The sequence below is a fragment of the Periplaneta americana genome, chromosome 12 (genome assembly GCF_040183065.1).
Source record: "Periplaneta americana isolate PAMFEO1 chromosome 12, P.americana_PAMFEO1_priV1, whole genome shotgun sequence".
Classification (NCBI taxonomy): domain Eukaryota; kingdom Metazoa; phylum Arthropoda; class Insecta; order Blattodea; family Blattidae; genus Periplaneta; species Periplaneta americana.
The window spans coordinates 54,642,499-54,661,049 of record NC_091128.1 but is presented as its reverse complement, the minus strand read 5'-3'; the positions used below and the strand labels follow the sequence as shown (position 1 = coordinate 54,661,049).

At 35.4% G+C, this 18,551-nt stretch overlaps 1 long non-coding RNA gene across 1 annotated transcript in view; it reads right to left on the bottom strand.

The window, feature by feature from the left end:
• The window catches only part of LOC138710445 (uncharacterized), a 98,359-nt gene extending 81,148 nt beyond the window's left edge, over window positions 1-17,211 (bottom strand). Inside the window, exons 1-2 of the long non-coding RNA XR_011335241.1 lie at window positions 16,968-17,211; window positions 4,363-11,292 (exon numbers count right to left, since the gene is read on the bottom strand). This is a non-coding gene — a long non-coding RNA (uncharacterized lncRNA). The remainder of the gene's footprint in view (window positions 1-4,362; window positions 11,293-16,967) is intronic.
• Between the last annotated feature and the right edge of the window lie 1,340 nt (window positions 17,212-18,551).

Sequence of the window (18,551 nt, the reverse complement as noted above, 5' to 3'; positions counted from 1 at the left end):
TCAAAAAATACAAGTCTTATATCTAAATACTGGGAAGCAAGAGAGAAAATAACTAGACTGTTAAGTCAAGAGCATTAAATACCTACCTACTATTTCTAGTGTCCCAACTGCTGGTAAGTATAAAGTTCCTTTCCTTTCTTAAAAGAAATAAGAATACTACATTTACTTGAAGTGAAGATTCTGTACACAGCTTATTATGTATAAAAATTTATTTTTCACATGAAGTAAATTGACAATAAAGCACATAATAAACAATTATTCAAGTTTTAAATTAATTTAAATTCTAAAACAATAAAGACAGGACATTTTAATGAAAAGTATTCAGTCCAATTTTACCCATCATTATTAATGAAAAGCAACTGTCTATCACTCTCCAAAGAGAGGGTGAAACAAAATCCAAAACATAAACATACTATATAACCGAGTTAAGATTGAGGCAGCCAAAAGAAACAGATGGAACAAGAGCGATTCTCTCTACTTTTTGTCTTCACAAACTGCACACTAATTCCTCGGCAGCTGCATTCGATCTAAAACAGTGAAAGGCAGGTGACATTTACCTGGTAGCCCACAATCCTTTAAGAAATAGTCTAAGTGTACAGTCATCTGCCTGAATGAGGTAAAAACTTGGACTAGAATTGCAAACAAAAGTAAAAATAATTCTGTATATTATATAATCATTTATCTTAAGAAATATTTTTTTTCTTTGATATGAACAATTTTTTTTCATTTATTCCATGTAATAAAAAAAACTCACAATCCCTTGAGAAAGAGTCTAACTGTACAGTTATCTGCCAGAATGGGGTAAAACTTGGAACTAAAATATTGCAATAAAAAGTAAAAATAATTCTCTATACAATCATTTCACAATCCCTAAAGGCTTGTTTTGTAAATGATGTAAACCTACTCCAAATGATTAGAAATAAAGATATTTTAACACAGAAATATTTATTTCATATTTTCATATTTTGTGAAACAAAATTTCGTATTTTGGGAAAAATTTTGATATTACGTCAGTCTCCAGAAAAAAGTAACTACTTTTTTAATTAACTCATAAGGAGAAAAAAATAGGAGTAAACAAATTAATAAATATACAACTTCCAGGGCTCCGAACAATTTACAGATGATATTATGCTCATTTACAGCCCTCCCCTATTTTAAAACCATGAGTTGCAACTGCTAATTGTATGTTTGTTACAAATCTAACACATTACACCCTCTTCAATAAGCCATCAAGCCTGACTGAGCCAGTCCCATAAAATTGATCTGAGTACTTGCACTCTGTATAGTGAAGTAAGTTTAGACAGACATTCTGAAGATTACTGGAGTATATTTATTAAAATGGAAATCAAAGAATACGATAACATTCTGACAATGATTTATCTTCCTCGAAAATGTTCACATTTTACATAATGGTTTACTCCAACTCGATGAAATACATATAAATTTAATTGTATTCTACGCCATCAGCATAATTTCTATTGAGTTTACTTCCTTGTACTTTAGAACAATGACGACACAGACTACTAAAATTGTCATATATTACATTTACTTACGTTTATCTTTTTCTCTATCTCTTAGCAGAACCCACTTCTATAGACAGCTAATAAAGAAGCAACTAGTTAACAGTTGTGCAGACAAGACTTAGATTAAGAGTTGTAACCTCAACAAATTATCAGCACTGATGCATTTTTACTTTCAACAAAAGAACTGAGGTTATAACCCAACACAATAAAAAAATGCAATGCTGTAAAAGTATTCACTTTTGTTGTTAAGTTATATTTTAATTGATAGGTATAAATAATATTACAGTATATTAGAGAGTTGGTTATGAGAATATGACAGGTGGTCAAGAAATGAGCTGGGTGCTGCAGTGCTGCCAATTTTATCAGCAAGTACAGTACCACTCATTAATTTCAATACAGCTGCAACGAAACTCGTTATTGTAAAAATTGTTATATATGGCTTTTGACAGAGCCTTCTTTAGTTACAAGCCGGAGCCATACGTCGGCAACACTGTAATTAACTGTCACCCGGAGGCCGACCATACAGGACACGTGTTTGTGCTAATGCCGATTTTCAATGTAAATTAATGTTACAATATAAGTGTGTATCGATGGAATTATGTCTGCGGTCGTACCAAATGTTAATTGTTGATGTATTATAAACTAAATGCGCGTTGGTGATAAAAACCAAGACAATAAATAAAAATAAAATGGTTGCAGTCTTTGGGAATTTTTACGGTTATTGATGACAAAGTAATTGACTATTCTACTAAATATTAAATATTGTATAACTACATTTTTATAGTCTTATTTGTGGTTTGTGTGTATCAGAATTCTAGCCAAATTGTTGGGTCTCGCCTCCTATATCAATAAAGTTACGCCGTTGGTTTTCAAATTCATTGTAAACAACTGTTTTGTAATCCCATAAATGTTGCAGTTTTGTTGAAGATTCGGAATGCCTGCTATACGTCAGAACTACCTATAATTTGTAGATGCATATAATCACTTTGTTGGTTTTCAAGGTTTGTTTATTAATATTATTTATTTTGTAATAAATTAGGTATAAACATGTTTATTTTCACTTCATATTTTTTTTAGAGGATTTAAAGTTCGCTGAGTTTACGCTAATTGACATACACGTACTTAATGATAATATTGCGTTTTGTTATGTATTATGTTGAAGGTACGTTTTTTCATTTTTTCATAGGTTTTTTTACTTGGCTTAACTGTATTTACATCCTCATACTTTTATTATAATAGGTATGTCAATAGTTTCTTCTGTTTACATTTTATTTTAGGCCTATTTGCATAATTTACATTCTTAGCTTGTTTTCTGTAGTTATATTTATTTAAAATTATATTTTTAAAAGTTTATAACAAATAATTTAGGATAACAGTATTGTTATGGTGACTGGCCAGGTTCAAACTAAAACTGGCTTCCTGGACATCTGACATATTTATAGAAAAACACGACATAATCACATGAAATTAAAATGAATATGATATCCTACACCTTTCACGTCAGAGGTGAAACAGCATTAAGCGGCAAAACATTGTCAATTTACTAGCCACAAATTTATTAACTGAATGGAACTTAAGAATACTGCGTAGGAACTTACGTCTTTATTGCATTATTGATTTTATTATTTTCGATGCAAGGAATATCTTTTTTATTTATTTATTTATTTACCTTCGTACCGGTACTGTCAATAAAAGTATGTTTTTTTGTAATTATTTTAAGTGGCAGCCTTTGTATGTAAGTAGCCTACTTACCCCATATTCTGAAGTATAACTAATTGATTGCAATAAAACACTATTTTCGAACCCGTAATAATTTACATCACTACTTTGTGCATGAAGTAATATTGAAAAAATACGCGTTACGTATAACGAAAGCAATGAGCAAACACAATATCACTTTAAAATCTCCTGCCTCCACTCTGCGTTGCCAAATCTACCCATGCTCCGGCTTGTAACTAAAGAAGGCTCTGCTTTTGATCTTTATCTATCAAACTTTGAATTGTAATAATTCAAACACATTACCTAATAATTACACAGAGACTGGAACAAGGTCAACTGTGTGAAAAACCACGAGGCATATAAATTGTGGCTTTTTCTTTTCAGTTCGTACTTCTAATAAAAACGTAGTCATGTAAAAAAAAAGTTACTGTAAAAAAATCCCTATTATATGGTTTGTGATGTTTAACTATCAAACTTTGAACTGTAATAATCCAAATAGACCATATCCAATAGTTTTATTAAATAATGGGGCAAAACGGACTGCGTGAAAAACTATGAGGTTTATTAAATAAAGACTGGAGCAAAATGCCTATGACATTTTTTTTTCCCCCCCATTTGTACCTCCAACAAAGATTAGTTACATAATAAAAAAAAGTTATTGTAAAAAAATCACTATATAAGGGTTCTGATATTTAAATATCAAATTCTCAACTGTAATAATCCAAATATATCTTATCCAATAATAAGATAGAGAATGAAAAACAAGATGTAGTCACGTCAGAAATGATTAACAACATAGTGCTTGTGTTGTGTTTAGCCAACTGTCTGAAGACAGGTCTGAACCTCACAAGTGATATCAAAAAGTCACTACTTATGAGGCAATTAGAACAGGAGATAATGGGGTAGAGTGGCCAGTTCCTTTCTCCCTCCATTGCATACATAGCCGATTACACTAATCAGACTTCACATGCATATAAACAATTGAGGGGCGTTTTCACAAAACTCGTTATCTACACAATCTTCTTTTTTTCAAGATAACTTTTTTCTAAAATACACAACTGTAGATACCAAGTTTTGAAAAATCTCTTTTATTTCAAGATCAATTTACTGATATACTTACCAACTTTAGCTTAAGCCTGGTTCAGACGGTGCGTGTTTCTGTGATGGATTCCAAGGTGGCTGCATGGATGAGTCGCCTGCGTGGTCACTCTCCGGAAGTAATACGCTCTGGTGGCTCCGTGGATGGCTAGCTTGCTGGATTTCGAGGGTAGGTTCCTTGCTATTTTTCGTGATGCTTTGCAGGCTGGAAACCAAAGATAATCATATAATATCACCACTGAAACTATGTCGCCATGTTCGTTGTTCCAACTAAACCTGTTTTTTCTATATTCTTTAGTTTCTAAGAAACAACAATTAAATATTGGACTTTAGCTGTTTTGCACTTATGGCTTAATTACTTTATTACGACATTTACTACTGTTAATGTAGGACTTGTTTTCCACTCATGGTTTAGTTTCTTTTTGACCATGAGTGTTGGCAACAGATGAGACAGCAGATGATTTTCCAATTTGAACTGCGAAAAGAGCCAGCTCCGTGTGAACAACTACCATCACCGTAGGCAACACGGGAGCCAGCCAGTCAGCACACAGGCGACCCATCCGCGCAGCCACCTTGGAATCCATCACAGAAACACGCACCGTCTGAACCAGGCTTTAATTCTGATAGCACCATTGGATTCTCCTGACCCAAAAACATAAGGATACGCTAAAACCTCAAAATCGAAAAAAATTTAGATAACGAGTTTTGTGAAAACGCCCCTCAATTGTTCTTCCTCTGACACATATTGTCAAATGAGATGTACTGCCTGATCATAATAGATGTACATATCAGCCAGAATCTCAATCAGAGGAAAACAATATAGTATGAATGTTTAATATTATAGAGTTTCACGAAGTAGGATGTAACTTTAATTGCTCATATTTTCTTCATTTTTACATAATCTTAAAAATTCTGGTACTGGCATGAGGACTGAATGAAAAGTAATGCCTCCACCTTCATAACTCGGCAACAGATGGCAAACACTGGCATCCAATTGGTACTGGAATGTTCGTTAAGACTCCCCTCTGCCGCCACAGTTAGCAGGAAGTTATGTCAGTAAACAGTTGTGTTGTTAAACTGTATAGAATGGAACCCTGTGCAGAAGCTCAGTCAATGCGATATAAGCAACGTGTTGTCATTGATTTCTTGACAGCAGAAGGCGTCCTTCTAACGGATATTCATCGAAGAATGCAAGTTGTTTATGGTGACTGTGTTGATGTGAGGACTATGCGTCATTGGGCCAGTAGGTGTAAATAAGGAAAGGTGGGAACTTCTGACCTGCATAACAAGTCCACCAACACCTTTTATTTTTCTTGAACGCTAAAAATACATAACCAATTATTTTACTCAGGGACGTGTTTGCTACTGAATGTTTGTAGGAGTGATACCCTTTCAAGATCTATGCAAATGTTTGTGAGGCACGAATTTGTTATGCAAGCTTCATAATCTTATATGTTGAGCCAAAATGAAATATTCAATTCCAACATTTATTCGAATTATTGTAACAGCAGCAGACATCTTACACTCATGAACAATCCCAAGCCTTGGTGTAAAAGCTGATGCTTTTCAAAAAGAAGCAGTACATTTGTTTACGGGAATTTTTATGTAGGTGTGAAGTAGCCCTAAGAGAAATTTACTTCACAATAACGTAAAAAATGCATAGAGATAACCATGACATCACCATGGTAACCATACTAAAATTGTTTAAATGACGGACATTTTAATAGAAAATAGAGAAATGAGAAAGGAAGAAATTGGAGAAAACCGAAAAGAGATAAAGAAATATAGAAAAAGAAAATTAAATCAAGGGTAGAAAAAAAAACACAAAAAAGATGGAAATTCAGAAAAATTTTGCTCACCATCAAGCTGCAAACTTATCGTAACCAAACCCTTTGAATAAATGTCCTGCTATGATGACTGGTGTAACAAGCTGTCAAAAGTTGTTCAGCTGGCAATCTGATTACCTTACATTTATAGTTGTTCCACGTTATTCTGAGAATGTATTCCTTAAAAAATAAAAATAATGTAGAAAAAAGAATCTGCACTGCTCAAAAATTCTTTCTCAAAGTTCTGTTTGTATGCACACCAAGACGCGTTTCATTGTCTCACTTAGTGGTTTCCAAATGAGACTGGAACTGTGTAAGGTCCAGAGTCAGGACCTTGCTTATCAGACACTCCCCAACCTGAAAATAATACTCAGGTTACAGTGAGACCAACCTTTCTACACAAAGTATCAAAAGTAGACAGAAATGCTATCACTTGTACCAAGTGGTACACTTGAAATAAAAAGCCCCTATATTTACTACAAATACATTAAACAATACTTACTTACTGGCTTTTAAGGAACCCGGAGGTTCATTGCTGCCCTCACATAAGCCCGCCATTGGTCCCTATCCTGAGCAAGATTAATCCAATCTCTACCATCATATCCCACTTCCCTCAAATCCATTTTAATATTATCTTCCCATCTACGTCTCGGCCTCCCCAAAGGTCTTTTCCCCTCTGGCCTCCCAACTAACACTCTATATGCATTTCTGGATTCGCCCATACGTGCTACATGCCCTGCCCATCTCAAACGTCTGGATTTAATGTTCCTAATTATGTCAGGTGAAGGATGCAATGCATGCAGCTCTGCATTGTGTAACTTTCTCCATTCTCCTGTAACTTCATTCCTCTTAGCCCCAAATATTTTCCTAAGAACCTTATTTTCAAAAACCCTCAATCTCTGTTCCTCTCTCAAAGTGAGAGTCCAAGTTTCACAGCCATACAGAACAACCGGTAATATAATTGTTTTATAAATTCTAACTTTCAGATTTTTTGACAGCAGACTAGATGACAAAAGCTTCTCAATCGAATAATAACACGCATTTCCCATATTTATTCTGCGTTTAATTTCCTGCCGAGTGTCATTTATATTTGTTACTGTTGCTCCAAGATATTTGAATTTTTCCACCTCTTCAAAGGATAAATCTCCAACTTTTATAGTTCCATTCTGGTCACGAGACATAATCATATACTTTGTCTTTTCGGGATTTACTTCCAACCCTATCTCTTTACTTGCTTCAAGTAGAATTTCCGCGTTTTCCCTAATCGTTTGTGGATTTTCTCCTAACATATTCACGTCATCCGCATAGACAAGAAGCTGATGTATCCCGTTCAATTCCAAACCCTCTGTGTTATCCTGAACTTTCCTAATGGTATATTCTAGAGCGAAGTTAAAAAGTAAAGGTGATAGTGCATCTCCCTGCTTTAGCCCGCAGTGAATTGGAAAAGCATCAGATAGAAACTGGCCTATACGGACTCTGCTGTAAGTTTCACTAAGACACATTTTAATTAATCGAACTAGTTTCTTGGGAATACCAAATTCAATAAGAATATTATATAAAACTTCTCTCTTAACTGAGTCATACGATTTTTTCAAATCTATGAATAACTGATGTACTGTACCCTTATACTCCCATTTTTTCTCGAATATCTGGCGAATACAAAAAATCTGATCAATAGTCGATCTATTACGCCTGAAACCACACTGATGATCCCCAGTAACTTCATCTACATATGGAGTTAATCTTCTCAAAAGGATATTCGACAAAATTTTGTTCGAAGTCAACAAAAGTGATATTCCTCGAAAGTTCCCACAGTTAGTCTTGTCCCCCTTCTTAAAAATAGGTACCATTATGGACTCCTTCCATTGTTCTGGTACAATTTCCTTTTCCCAAATTGCAAGTACAAGTTTATAAATTTCGCTAGATAATATGCTTCCACCCTCTTGTATTAATTCTGCTTGAATTTGATCAATACCTGGAGACTTGTACTTTTTCAGATTTTCTATTGCAATTTCGACTTCAGAATGTGTAGGTTCCGGTATAAATGGCTCAGCAGTTTGTATTTCAATTTCGTCCCGATCATTTCTACTTGGCCTATGTATATTTAATAGTTGCCCAAAATAGTTTTTCCATCTGTTAAGGATTGAATGAGAGTCTGCAAGCAAGTCACCATTCTCATCCTTGATTACGTTTACCCTTGCCTGAGATCCATTTTTAAATTCCTTTATACCCTTATATAAATCTCGAATATTTTTATTCTTACTATTTGTTTCTACCTCATTCAGTGTTTCCTTCAAATAATCTCTCTTTTTATTCCTAAGTGTACGACTTGTTTCCCATCTTTCATTGAAATAATTATCTCTATTCTCCTCAATTGGATCCTGTAAGAATTTCAATTTTGCCTGTTTCCTTCTATCTACTGCAATGGAACAATCTTCATCAAACCATGGTTTCTTTTTCTTAGTTTCATGATAACCTATGCTCTGCTCAGCTGCAATTTTGATATTATCTCGGATATTGTCCCATACGCTATTAACATTTCTTTCTCAGCTTCGTTGGAAGTTGCTAAAGCAGCAAACCTATTTGAAATTTCAACCTGATAACGTTGCTTAGTTTCCTCGTCCTTTAATTTCAGAATATTGAATCTACTAATATTAGCTTGCTGCTCTACTCGCTTAATTCTCCAATTACCAAATAATGGACAGAATTACAGTCTGCCCCCCTGAAAGTTCGAATGTCTACTATACTAGTATGTCTTCGTTTATCTATCAAGATGTGATCTATTTGGTTGTGTGTCATTCCGTCTCGAGAAGTCCAAGTATATTTATGTATATCCTTATGGGGGAATGTTGTACTCTTGACAATTAAATTTTTTGATGTGGCAAAGTTGACTAACCTAACTCCATTGTCATTACTACTTACGTGTAGGCTCTCTTTTCCAATTGTTGGTTGAAAAATATCTTCCTGTCCTACTTTAGCGTTGAAATCCCCCCAATAAAACTTTCATGTGATATCTAGGTAATTGATCAAAAGTGTGTTCCAATTCCTCATAGAAGCTATCCTTTATATGGTCGTCTTTCTCTTCTGTGAGAGCCCATTTATAACTACGATATCGTACCATCTACCCTTAAGTACTAAATACGATAACCTGTCACTGATAAATTCGACCTTTTTTACTGCTGATTTTATTCTTTTATGTACAAAGAATTCTGTTCCTAATTGGTGATTAATGTTTCCTTCCCCATAATACAACCAGTAATCGCCTATTAGTGATATGCCATTCCCATCTAACCTAACCTCTTGTACTCGCACGAAGTCTATTCTATATCTAGCGAGTTCTTTTGCTACTAATGTTACCCCTCCTGTTCTATAAAGACTAGTTACATTCCATGTACCAAATCTTATAACCTTATTCCTTTGCTGTGGTCGTGCCGGAGAATCAGTCCCATTCCAAGGCTTATTGTTAGGTTTCGTAACAAGCTGTTTTTTTACGGTGATGAGTTGTTAGCCCTTCGCCCAACCCCCAAGTTGGAGGACCACCCCTTATCGGCTGTCCACGACTGCATATTCAATATATTCGCAGCTACCCTCCATATCTAGAGGCTGTCTCCTGTATCCGCAACCTGAGGATGCGCCATGCCGTGGTGATAGGGACCCACAATACATGGGCATTAAACAATATTATAATTAATTAATAAAACATATTACACACTTAAACTTCTTCCTACGACTGCTTTTGTGAACATTAAGTTATATATTGGTCGAAACAACATAAAAGAAATTAAAATCTTGAAAAAGCTAGACTTCGATAAAAAAATTCAGGCACAATATAAAGATTTTTAGGTGCCATGGCAACCTGCCGCCAGAGAGTTGTCTACACCTGGATGTGTTGTTTCCGGTAAAATGAAACTTGTAGCTTCTTTCCTAATTTGGTTTTTCTTTCACAGATCCGGAAATCTACAATGACTTGAAAATTTGTTCACTTTTTTTGCTAAGTGTATTAATGTAAGCCGATTTACATTATTACTTCTTATGTTCGTGCAACCATGGCACGAATTTATGAATGAAGAATGACTGCAATATTTGCATGTTTTTTTTCCCATGAAGAGTCCTTCTCAACGGAATACACAACAGGCTGCTGTGGAGCCCATACTGCCAAATATCCTACATCACAACCTGTCATATAAAACTGACCTTGGATTTGATGATAGTAATCATGGTCCATATTAAAAAAAAAAAGCATCATCATCCACAAACAATATATAATCATTTACTCCTTTCAATGCCTGAGTCAATGTTGTCTTTCTATATTTATAGGGGCATTTTATTTCACGTGTACCAGTACATGTTTTTTCCCTCAATATCATTAAGTCTATCAGGACTTGCTCCTAGTATGCCTGATGAATGAAGCCATACATCTGTTTCTTCAATCTGTGACTTTATTAACGCTGAGACTTCTAACGCAGCTACTGCTTCATGCTGTTTTCCTCACTACACAGCTTTTACACCTAACATATCATAACCAACAATTTTTTTAAAGACAAATGGGGGAAATCTGTCCCTCTGACAGGCTTTCAGGCTTTGAGTAAGATACCAAAGTTACTTGCAGTTAATCTACACTTTCTGAGTTCTGCACATCTAGTGTTTACTGTCGGCCCCTTAGTCTCATCAGCAGAGTAGGCCTAATTGCTGCATCTGACAAGGTGCAATGTTGCTTTAAAAATGCCCCTTTATCTTTTGCACTATTGTAGTTCTCAGAAAAAATAACTTTTTCCATACATGGTGCTAGAAATGGTTCCAGTTTGGTTCCAGGTACACAATGTTCTGAACCTAACAACCAAGTAAACCCAACTGTATGGTGATCCTTCAGTGAAGAAAACACTATCTTTTATCTCCACTGCAGACTTTTTATTCAAAGGATTATATTCCTTTTCTGCTGGGAACAATTGTTCAATAGTCTTAATTTCACTATCTTCCTTCTGCTTTCTCACATTCCAGTTGCACGACTAGTCAGTCACCGACACATTGTGATGTGCGTGTATAAGCAGTGCTGCCATATGATGACATCGAACTGCTCAAGGACAGAAACTTGCAGCACCACCGATATTACCATCTCCCATCGTCAACTATTAAAAATATAAAAAATCTCAAATTAGTAGGCCTATTCACTCTAGTAGCTACGCATGCTAAACTAACCTCAAACATGAAGTATCAATTTACACAGTAATTTATACCAACCTGAAATTAAGTTTTATTTTTCATACTAGCTTTAACAATTTCTTTTATGATCCCATATTCTATCAAACAGTTCATCGATTTGATGTGTCCCTATTCCATTGCACTTTCGCTCTTTTTTTTTTTTTAATACAATTCATGCATTCCACGAGTGACAGACATCTGGTATAATATAAGTGTAAATAAATAGTATCTTATTTACTTTAATCCTTTATTTCTATTTGGTGTTCACTTTTAAGCATGAGGAAAATGAAACATGTTGGCAGTTATAAACATTTACTTTCATTTTCATCTGTAATTTACAAATGTAATTATGTGACAGACGTGACAGTGGTTGAGCCTCAGGTATGAGCAGTACAAGTATAGGTAATTAGGCCTATTTCTACGAATTTTCGATAGTTATCAAAATATATACAATTTATACAGGGTGTATCAAAAATACGTGTACAAACTTCAGGCATGGGTTCCTTACACGAAAAGAAGGAAAAAAGTTCATATGAACATATGTCCCATAATCCTTTGTTTCCCCATTATTCATTTATTACTAAAAGTTTGTGTTCAACGGCCTTCAAGGTCCAACCTCAAAACTTCATTTCTTTATGCACTCATTCATAGAAGGCTGTGACTCGTTGTATCAGAAATGGACTGCAGATGGCGAAGTGTTGCCATGGAGACTTGTTTACATGTGTCATTTGTCATTAGTCTGTCTTCAACGTTGCAATTGTGAACGTGGAGTGAGTTAACGTGTTTCGTTCAACCATGGCAGGACGATATTCATTTCATGAGCAGGCTGACATCATTTTTATGTATGGTCGCGCGAATGGTAATGGACGCGAGGCTGTACGGCTGTATCAGATGGCATTTCCAGACCGAAGACAACCGAATCATCAAACCTTTGTTGCTGTGTATCGTCGCGTTGCTGAGACAGGAACCGTTGCACCACAGACTGGTGATCGAGGAAGACCAAGAGTTGTTCGTACGCCGAACCTCGAAGAAGACATTTTACACTGTGTCGAAGACGATCCAGGCATCAGTACAAGACAATTGGCTGTGGCAACTGGTACATCACACAGTACAGCATGGAGGGTACTTCACGAGCAGCTCTTGTATCCGTATCATATGCAACGTGTGCAGGGCCTTTCGCCTGCCGATTATCCACCACGGGAGAACTTTTGCCGATGATTTCTAGCACAAATAGCCAATCCATTGTTTGTCTCATCAGTTTTGTTTACAGACGAGGCAACGTTTGGGAGAGATGGAATTACCAATTTCCACAATGAACACGTATGGGCAGATCGTAATCCTCGTGCTGTATTTCAGGCTAGACATCAGCAACAATTTAGGATTAATGTGTGGGCTGGAATTGTAGGTGACTGTCTGGTAGGTCCATACGTTCTACCAGCACGTCTTACAGGTGCTATCTACAGGGACTTTATCCAAAACACTCTTCCAGAATTACTGCACGAAGATGTGCCTCTGAACATAAGACAAAACATGTGGTTCATGCATGATGGGGCTCCAGCACATTTTAGTCGCCTTGTTCGAGATACACTGACTGGTGTCTACCATGACGGATAGGCAGAGGAGGACCAGTTCAATGGCCAGCACGTTCTCCCGACCTCAATCCTTTGGATTTTTATCTTTGGGGGCACCTTAAACAATTGGTTTATGGAGCAGACATCCCGGATCAAGAAACTCTTCATCGACGTGTCATGGAAGCCTGCGAAACCATTCGACATCATCCCGGAGTATTTGAAAGGGTGCGACAGTCCATGATTCGACGAGTGCATGCATGTTTAGAAGCAAGAGGAGAACATTTCGAGCATTGGTTATGAGTTTTGTGTGTTGGCACATTATGAGTGTACCAATGTGTTGAACAGTTCCTAACGGGGAAACAAAGGATTATGGGACATATGTTCATATGAACTTTTTTCCTTCTTTTGGTGTAAGGAACCCATGCCTGAAGTTTGTACACGTATTTTTGATACACCCTGTATATAGTGTTCAAGAAGATCTTAGTTTCATGCTGATTTATTTATAAATGTAAGTTTTAAAAGTTTTAAGAACTGTGATGGAGGTGACAGGTAATGTGATGGATGTGACACGTCCAAAGACCAGGCCTTGTTAAGATCATATTTGAGTTTAACACATTTGAAAAAATGACACCAAGTAAAAACGGTATTCTAAGATAATATTCGAACTTCACTGAATTAAAAATATTGTTAAAGTTGTCAGTATACAGACAAATTAGTAATTACATTAAAAAGTAATTAAAATATACCAAGTCTTATTTAAAAGTCATTCAACTTAAAAAATCTTGCGCTATTCACTACAACAGGATGAGGAATAATTTTGAGCACTTCAGATTTGTTGTAGCATATGCTGTCCACAGACTGAGGCCATTTGTACACCAGTATCAACCATCACTGAAACTTTAAATTCATTTGGAGAAATGACTCTTACCACTTCACCAGGATACTTTCTTCCTTCATGTCACAACAACCCATTATCCGTGTGTTACATTTATCAACAGTCCTACACAGCTTTCCATCTAATAATATCCTGATTCCTTTGAAATGCACTTTCCAAATCATGAGACTCATTCGAAGAATGAACATCTTGGTACCTTAAACGTTTTGGCTTGATGTCTTTTTTTATATCGCACACAATCATTTCTGATGCATCTGTTTTTCCTTTCAACAAATTATGTGTGTTGTATGGTCAGAAAAAGTGGCTAGATTGTATCTTTGTACATCTGGCATGGTGGACCATTGCTCAGAGAATATTTGTTGATTTTCCAATATTGATTCTTTACTGATAAAAATAACTGAGATTTCTTTCATTTCTTTCTTTGCACAGTCAAATTAGGATGATACTGACACAAACATACATTATGAAACATGCAGTACATATTTTGGACGAAGTTGATTAAAATAAAACTTTTCTTAGTTACGTTCCCCTGTTACTTGATTCTTTAAGGACTTAACAATTTAAAACAACTTGTTTGTCTGCTGACTGAACACTGATGTTTCTCAGATAAAAATCATAGATTATTTGTTTTGTTTCTTCAGTGATCTGGGCTTGCTATATGCAGTGTCACAAATAAACATGTCACATACATCACAATGTTTTTCAAAATATAAACAATGTCAATTAAAATACGAAAAGCACAATTAGATAGCCTCTGTCAATAATACAATGAATCTGAAGTATTATTTTATTATCTTCAAAATAATGCATGATTTTTAGTGACGGACGTGACAGCTGAGACAACCAAACAAGAATCTAATTTAAAGTATCTAAGGAATGCATACGTGTTTTCAGATTTTTTTAGAGATCTTATGAAGACACTGTCCTTCAATAATTAGGTGATTCCTTAGTAATCATGAAATAATCATGGGTAACTCAGCAATCAAAAATTTACTTGATGCAAACAAAGAAAAACTGCATTAAGAAGGCGAAAAATAGCAAAAATATAAATCTAAAAAATATATTTTTTTGCTCTTTATGAGCAGTTGTTTACAGCAGTAATTTTCCAGTTTCAAAATTTTATTCACAGGCTTATTTACTCGTGGAATGCATGAATTTCCTTTCATCTCCAAAAAATAACACTAAAAAACAATTTCGGAATATGTATGATAAGACTTTCTTGTGTTAAATTCTAACGTACTGTATCTTGTTTACATGTTTCGACCTATTTATGGGTCATCCTCAGAACTGGTCATTGTTGGTCTTGGCGCCTCTTATTCTGTTTCCTGTGAGGGTGCGTTCGTGTGGTATAGTGTAGTGTGTGTGTTTTGAAATTGAGTTGTGTGTTGAGAATTTCGTTGGGGTGTGTTTTCGTGTGTCTGTATATTTCATATTGTTCTAGTGTGTTAGTTTCTGGCTTTTTGGTTGGATGTGTAATATTTCCATGTCTGTGTTGATGTCTCTGTGGGTGTGGTTAGCATTTGTGATGTGTTCTGCATATGTGGAGGTGTTTTGTAATTTTGTTATATGGCTGTGATGTGTTCTTTGTAACGTGTTTGAAATGATCTGCCTGTCTGTCCTATGTAGAAGTTGTTGCAGGTGTTACATTTGAGTTTGTATACCCCTGTGTGGTTGTATTTGTTTGTTTGTGTTGTTTGTGTGTTGAGATGTTTTTATAGAGTGTTATTTGTTCTGTTTGCGATGTTGTAATTTAATTTCTTGAATGAGGTTGCAATTTTGTGTTTTTGTTTTCGTATGTTAGTGTGATGTATTTTTTTGTGTTCACACATCACAGCCATAACAAAATTACAAAACACCTCCACATATGCAGAACACATCACAAATGCTAACCACATCCACAGAGACATCAACACAGAATGGAAATACTACACAGCCAATCAAAAAACCAGAAACTAAACACACTAGAACAATATGAAATATACAGACACACGAAAACATACCCCAACGAAATTCTCAACACACAACTCAATTTTAAAACACACTCTTTGACTCTATACCATACCACACGAACGCACCCTCACAGGAAACAGAACAAGAGGCGCCAAGACCAACAACGACCAGTTCTGAGGATGACCATAAATAGGTCGAAATATGTAAACAAGGTATGTTAGAATTTAACACAAAATCTTATCATACATATTCCCTAGTGATACAGTATTAAAAGTTGTGTAATCAAGATGTATAAAAAACTATACCGGTACTGTCAAATTTTATTATGCTCTTTCTTGCCATTTCGTTAATAATAAAATACTATGATGAATCATCAACTGCAATATTAAACCAAACCAGTAACTTTAACGTCATATATAATGTTAATGGCGCCAAGCTTCAATATGTTTGGAAATACTTGATGATAATGAATTCTGTATTAAATGGCAAAACAAACAAGTTAACCACATAGTATACAAATTACTCATAACACACTTCTAATACCTGATAATTAAAACTTCATATTAATAATTGTTGCGAATCTAATAAATTGAAGAAAAAAAATCTATTGTAGTAATTAAAGGTCAACATTGCACTTAAACGGATGCTGAACTACATGAGCGGCGCGGGTGGGGATAACTTCCCCTACTGGCGTTCGCCGTAATAAGTTTTAAAAGTTTTTAAGTTTCTACCGCCTAGTGTAGGGTATTACGGCACTCGAATGTAATCCACGAAAAGTGTCACCTTTTAAATCGTCCTTTTGGTGCATTTGTCCATATGATAGGCCTAATTTCATTATAACCTATATTAAACGTCTAATCATACCTTGCATGTCTCAATCTGTTTTTTCTGTCCTTCTAACATATTTCTTAGACTTCGAATCTCCTGACTAATCTCTCCCACTTGTTCCATTAATTTTCTGCATGTCGTAGAGATGTTACTGTCATCCTTTCCAAAACCTTCAAGAATTTCTGAAGTTTTTGTTGGTAAAACGAGGGTTGAGCGAATTCCGACGATTTTGCAATAGAAAATGTTCGAATTACAAAGCGAATTTGATGGAATTTTTGTGGAGATGTATTTTAAAACTTAAGCTTTCTATTGGTAATTGTTACAAGTAAACTAATTGTAGAGATATGTGGCAAATTACCTGTAAAATGACACGTCCAACGTAATGTGAGTGCAAACGTTCCGTTTTCTAGTCAATGAAACGATTGCAGCCATATGAAACACACAATGCGATGTAATGTGAAGAACGCAGAACTGTTATTAATTCAATATCTACTGAAAAACACTCAACTAGAGCATATAATACTACAATAATCACATAAATTTCACAACTGAACTTTCTTTCGAAGCCCGCCATTATGATAAAAATGACGCACTTCAACTGCCAACGTAAAAAAAAAAAACAAAAAATCACTACTTCACGACAGCCACACTCAATCGCTTTCTCCTTCTTCGAAACGGACACCTCCGGGATACAGTAAAGGCTCATTCACAATGAAAATTAAACATAACGTAGCGTTAACTTAAGAATATAAAAGTTACGGTAAAATCAAGAAGTCATACCATCATTCACGATGGGAACATAAACAAAACCGCAAACATACTTGGTCACCATGGAAACATAACAACGACGTCATTTCCTCATATTCTATCGTATACTTCAGTGCTCCACGATTGTGTTCTGTTCGCAAATCATGTAAGCATAAGCATGAAAGTTTGGAGTTTGCAAACTTTCATGTTAACGTCTTACGGTAATGTTTATGTCAATGCTTATGTGAATCATTGTGAATGATCCCATTTGGTAGCCTGGGCGCAAACTTCTGTGTTTATGTGACGGTTATGTTTAATTTTCATTGTGAATGAACCTTAATTTTACATCTTCAAGCAGAGCCTCAAAAGGATCGCGCGCTAGCCTCGAACAATCCTTCCTCCATAAATATTCACAAAGGTGATCACTGAGGTCTTCCTTGCGCACGCCTCCCCGAGACAGACATCCCCTACTAAAACTTAATAGCTTCCCTTATGAAAAGGTTGCCAGACTAGACAAAGCGTAGCTATCACATATAATTTGGAAACAAACCTAAAAGGTAAAATGATATACATTTGAAACGGTTAGGAAATCGAATATACAAACTGTCAGAAAAATTTACACATAAGTAGCGTTTGTGCTCATTTACAGTTAAGAAAGGGGGAAAAAATATCATCAGATAGGTTAGAATGATTTGAATGCCATATACCGCGAGAAAAATAATAGTACGGATTTACTGGAATTGATATCTAAACTAATCAACAGCCATCGGTTAAGATAACTTGAAATTTCCATTTCCACGTTTCCACTATTGCAACTGCGCAGGAATAATGAGAGGCAAACAACAGTTGCCAGTTAAAACTGCAGATTTTCTTGCTCTCATCTCATTTCTATTTGCGCACATATTCATTTTGGATAAGCAAATATCACAAAGGAAGGGATGAAACTAGAATCATGATTGAGGAAGTGAGCTGGCCGAAATATCATTTTTTTTTAATTACGCGGATGTCAAGGTCAGACTTTTGAAATTAAATTACAATTGATTGGACCAGGAAGAATTTTTTTTTTTTTTTTTTTCATGAAGCAGTTTGAGCAGTTACCACACTGGTCATGTGTGTAAGGTTTTCAGCCACTGGTGACAGCATTCCAAATTTAAGATTCACTTTCAAATTGTCAGGTCCTACTATTTCACGCTAT